The sequence below is a fragment of the Trichomycterus rosablanca genome, chromosome 15 (assembly GCF_030014385.1).
Source record: "Trichomycterus rosablanca isolate fTriRos1 chromosome 15, fTriRos1.hap1, whole genome shotgun sequence".
In the NCBI taxonomy this organism is placed as follows: Eukaryota; Metazoa; Chordata; class Actinopteri; order Siluriformes; family Trichomycteridae; genus Trichomycterus; species Trichomycterus rosablanca.
This window is the reverse complement of record NC_086002.1, coordinates 29763203-29768604: the sequence shown is the minus strand read 5'-3', so window position 1 is coordinate 29768604 and position 5402 is coordinate 29763203. Positions and strand designations below refer to the sequence as shown.

The following is a 5402-nucleotide window of genomic DNA, read 5'->3' as shown; positions in this document are numbered from 1 at the left end:
TGAATGACCAAAGGTACCCAGACCTTTAACGTTGTCATTTGAGCTCAGTCCACACCAACTAAGATATTTTTAAACTTTTATTTTCTCAATTTGTCATCAGCAAGGAAGTAGGAACACGCTTTGGTGACGCACACTCAAACGCACACACACACACACACACACACACAGTCACTCTCATCTATGTTTTAGAATGAAGGCAGAAATCAAGTTGTCATTTATAATCAGTGGGTAACATTGTATTAATTCTCAGTTGCTACATGGCTATAGTTAGCACTTCCATTATTTTGGACTTTGTAGAAATGTGAAGCTCCACCTCTTTGTAAATCAATACAGTACAGCTGTCCTGCTACTGGTTGTGTGGTGGAAAAACCATTAAATGATTACCTTTAGGACTGGATTGTAAGTAGAAAAGTGGCTTATTCTTGTCTGCAGAGAAGGATCACACTGACAAGCCTCACATAGAAACCTGAGCAGCGCGACACAAAGAAAGGGAATGATCACCCTTATATACATGAAGACAAGACAAGTCCTTGTGGAACAGTGAGAAATTTCACAGGTTGATAAATGTTACTTTTATCTGCAATGAAGTCTGTTCTGATTATTTCTCTCCAGGTTGTGGAAGTGTAATCTAACAGAGGAAAGTTGTGAAGTTCTGTCCTCAGTTCTCAGTTTAAACTCCTCCAGTCTGAAACATCTGATCCTGAGTTACAATAAACTGGAGGATTCAGGAATAAAGCTGCTCTCTGCTGGACTGGAGAATCCACACTGTAAACTGGAGATACTGGGGTAAGATTTTCAGTTTCGTAAAGTTTTATACACATTCATTCCTTTACACTAATCACTTCATCCTGGGAAACAATCAGTGTAAACAAATAAATGATCTCAGGGTGAGACACACACACATTTTTAGAGACGATGTTAAAATAATTACTGATTCAGCATCATTTTAACTGCTTTCACTTTCATCTGCAATGCCGTTTGGGCAATATTATCAGATCTGCTACTTGGATTCCACCTACTGCTGCAGGGTGACACCTTTCATTTTTCTGATTGATCTAATTATTTCTCTCCAGGTTGTGGGATTGTGATCTAACAGAGAAAAGTTGTGAAGTTCTGTCCTCAGTTCTCAGTTTAAACTCCTCCAGTCTGAAACATCTGAACCTGAGTAACAATAAACTGAAGTATTCAGGAGTGAAGCTGCTCTCTGCTGGACTGGAGAATCCACACTGTACACTGGATATACTGGTGTAAGATCTTCACTTTTACACTGTAGATACAGAAGATTATTCATACAGAAACTGTTATTGATGTGTGTATGAGTTTGATATTTTACACATTTTCCCTAAACAAGATAAAACACATTATCATTAATATAATAGAATAGTTTTACATGTTGAAGATTTCTCAGTGATGTTGTCTGGTTGTGGATCTGAATGGAGATGGAGGAGGAGGTGGGAGAGGATGATGTATGATTTTTATTAAATGATTTTCTTCTGCAGATTGAGGAGCTGCAGTATTACAGATGAAGGTTTTACTGCTCTGGCTTCAGCTCTAGAATCAAATCCATCATCACATCTGAGAAAACTGCATCTGAGTGGCAACGATTCAGGAGAATCAGGAGTAAAACTGCTCAAAGATCTACAGGTGGATCCACAATGTAACCTGAAGGAACTAAGGTAACTTGCTTTATACTCAGACACACCTACAGTGCCTTGCAAAAGTATTCAGCCCCCTTGAACTTTTCAACCTTTTGCCACATTTCAGGCTTTAAACATAAAGATATGAAATTGTAATTTTTTGTGAAGAATCAACAACAAGCGGGACACAATCGTGAAGTGGAACGAAATTTATTGGATATTTTAAACTTTTTTTAGAAATAAAAAACTGAAAAGTGCGGCGTGCAATATTATTCAGCCCCCTTGCGTTAATACTTTGTAGCGCCACCTTTTGCTGCGATTACAGCTGCAAGTCGCTTGGGGTATGTCTCTATTAGTTTTGCACATCGAGAGACTGAAATTTTTGCCCATTCTTCCTTGCAAAACAGTTCGAGCTCAGTGAGGTTGGATGGAGAGTGTTTGTGAACAGCAGTTTTCAGCTCTTTCCACAGATTCTCGATGGAATTCAGGTCTGGACTTTGACTTGGCCATTTTAACACCTGGATAAGTTTATTTGTGAACCATTCCATTGTAGATTTTGCTTTATGTTTTGGATCATTGTCTTGTTGGAAGATACAGCTCCGTCCCAGTCTCAGGTCTTTTGCAGACTGCAACAGGTTTTCTTCCAGAATGGTCCTGTATTTGGCTCCATCCATCTTCCCATCAATTTTAACCATCTTCCCTGTCCCTGCTGAAGAAAAGCAGGCCCAAACCATGATGCTGCCACCACCATGTTTGACAGTGGGGATGGTGTGTTCAGGGTGATGAGCTGTGTTGCTTTTATGCCAAACATAACGTTTTGCGTTGTGGCCAAAAAGTTCGATTTTGGTTTCATCTGACCAGAGCACCTTCTTCCACATGCTTGGTGTGTCTCCCAGGTGACTTTTTATAGATATCTTTGAGAAATGGCTTTCTTCTTGCCACTCTTCCAGATTTGTGCAGTGTACGACTGATTGTTGTCCTATGGACAGATTCTCCCACCTCAGCTGTAGATCTCTGCAGTTCATTCAGAGTGATCATGGGCCTCTTGGCTGCATCTCTGATCAGTCTTCTCCTTGTTTGAGCTGAAAGTTTAGAGGGACGGCCGGGTCTTGGTAGATTTGCAGTGGTCTGATACTCCCTTCATTTCAATATGATCGCTTGCACAGTGCTCCTTGAGATGTTTAAAGCTTGGGAAATCTTTTTGTATCCAAATTCGGCTTTAAACTTCTCCACAACAGTATCTCGGACCTGCCTGGTGTGTTTCTTGGTCTTCATGATGCTCTCTGCGCTTTAAACAGAACTCTGAGACTATCACAGAGCAGGTGCATTTATACGGAGACTTGATTACACACAGGTGGATTCTATTTATCACCATCAGTCATTTAGGTCAACATTGGATCATTCAGAGATCCTCACTGAACTTCTGGAGTGAGTTTGCTGCACTGAAAGTAAAGGGGCTGAATAATATTGCACGCCCCACTTTTCAGGTTTTTATTTCTAAAAAAAGTTTAAAATATCCAATAAATTTCGTTCCACTTCACAATTGTGTCGCACTTGTTATTGATTCTTCACAAAAAATTACAATTTCATATCTTTATGTTTAAAGCCTGAAATGTGGCAAAAGGTTGAAAAGTTCAAGGGGGCTGAATACTTTTGCAAGGCACTGTATAGACAAGCAGAGGGTTAATATTATTATTAGTCATTAACAGAACTGCTACACTTACTGCATCTTTTATCAAACACTTACATTATCATCATCTTCTATATTTAACATCATTAATAAGAATCATCACTTTGTTTATCATCATTTTAATCTATTGTAGTTTATTGCTTTAATCAGTTGGTTGGATAAAATGTATGGTTAAATAGCCTAATTCATGTTCATGTTCATGTACTGGACTAGTAATCGAAAGATCTCTGGTTTAAGCCTCACCACTGCCAAGTTGCCACTGTTAGGCCCTTGAGCTAGGCCTTTAACCCTCAATTGCCTAGACAGTATACTGTCAAAGTACTGTAAGTCACTTTGGATAAAAGTATCTGTTAAATGCCAAATATGTAAATTGAAATAAAATGAAATAATTTTGCAAATTTATACTATTGCAAAACCCACTGGTTACTGGTAAAACATCACAGGATCACAGTGGATTGTGGGTGATAGCCTGTTCAAAACTGTGGTCTGATTTGGACTTGCAAAAAAAAAAAACAGCATTATGTACCCCTCAACCCAGAACCTCTACTGTTCTTTTTAGGTCTGTTCTGACCATTCAACAAGGTTCCTTGGATGAGAATCATACAGAAGAGACTTTCTTCTCTAAACATACTCTAAACATCTTGTGGTTATGTGGGAAAAAGTTTTGACCTCGAGACCTCACTTTAGATTCTCTGGCCACTCGAGTAATCCACCTTATGTTCTTGCAGGCAGAATCTCAACACCTGGAGTAGGGCTGGACGATATGGCTAAAATTTATATCACGATATAACTCCTAATTTCGGTCGATACGATATAATTCCGATATCGATATGAATAACACAAATGTCAGAAAAACTGCCAAAAACACCAAAATTGGATGGCTGTACCTGCAAACCTCTTTTCTGGTTTCTGGCAAGAAATACAAGCTGAATACACCACTGAATTAGTCCTTCCTCTCTTATCAGCTATTTCGTCTGCTTCTTTTTCAACTGTGGACAGTGGCAAAGCCAGACAATTTCCATAGGGGTGGCCAGACTGAGACCATTGCTCACACAGGGGTGGCACAGAAACATACCTGTCAAGTCTCCCGTTTTGGCCGGGAAACTACCGTATTTTACCCCTCTTTCCCGCCGTCTTCCCGTATTAGTATTTTCCCGTAAATTTCCCGTATTATTTTATTGTGGTATTTTCAATCATCACATCCAAATATAATATATTTAAGTGTCTTTATTATTAACCAACAAATCTCAGATAAGCAATAAAGTCATGTGCAAACTCTCAGAACGGTAACTTTCTTCTGACCCTCCTTTAACCGCACCACAACAATAACAAAAGGTAACAGTGCCTCCCACAGGTTCAGCTCCCCATTACAGGTAAGTATTTTTATGTTTCCTTTACACAATACTACAATTATAATTAAAAAAAAAACATTCCTGTGCCTCTCCAAACTGAAATGTCACTAACCTCGCGAGAACTGCCACCCAGGCTGCTGCAAGTGGCAGTTCTCACGAGGTCAGTGCGGACAGCGGGAACAAACCTGGAACAGGGAGAGATGAATGCATGCAAGGAGAGAGAGGGCATTCCTGCCAAAAAAGTAAAGACTGCATGTAAATGTCTAAATGGGACATCAAATTCACCTTTCTAAAGAGGAGCAGGATGGGGCAGAGTTATGCATTCTGTAAGGTTTGTAACTGTGTTTTCATTTAGGCTGTATTATAAGAATTACATATGTAGGAATGTCCACAGCATTTCAGTGTCAACAAAGGTAAGCCTATCAGATATTGATCATCTAATTGTAGTTTGTAAGTGGTTCACAGGTGGTTATTTTATATTTCTTGTAAACCTGTCTTAAAATGTAAGGGATACTGAACCTCGGTTGGGCTGGTGGGACGGCTCGAAGCGCGTGGCGGAAAATTTCCCTTATTTTTAAATCCAAAACTTGACAGGTATGTACAGAAACTGTCTGATACCTTATTCTTTTATGTGGCAAGTTGCTGTGGATCTAGTAGTGTTTTGGTCACTCACTCATTTACCTATACAGGCAGTGAGTGCCATGTAGAATTACATAAAAACCT

General features: G+C 39.4%; 1 long non-coding RNA gene across 1 annotated transcript; it reads left to right on the top strand.

The window, feature by feature from the left end:
* Positions 1 to 1131: 1131 nt before the first annotated feature.
* LOC134329159 (uncharacterized) lies at positions 1132 to 4694 on the top strand. The gene is made up of 3 exons (XR_010014814.1): positions 1132 to 1247; positions 1500 to 1676; positions 3887 to 4694. It is a non-coding gene; the product is annotated as an uncharacterized LOC134329159 (long non-coding RNA).
* The last annotated feature ends 708 nt before the right edge of the window (positions 4695 to 5402 follow it).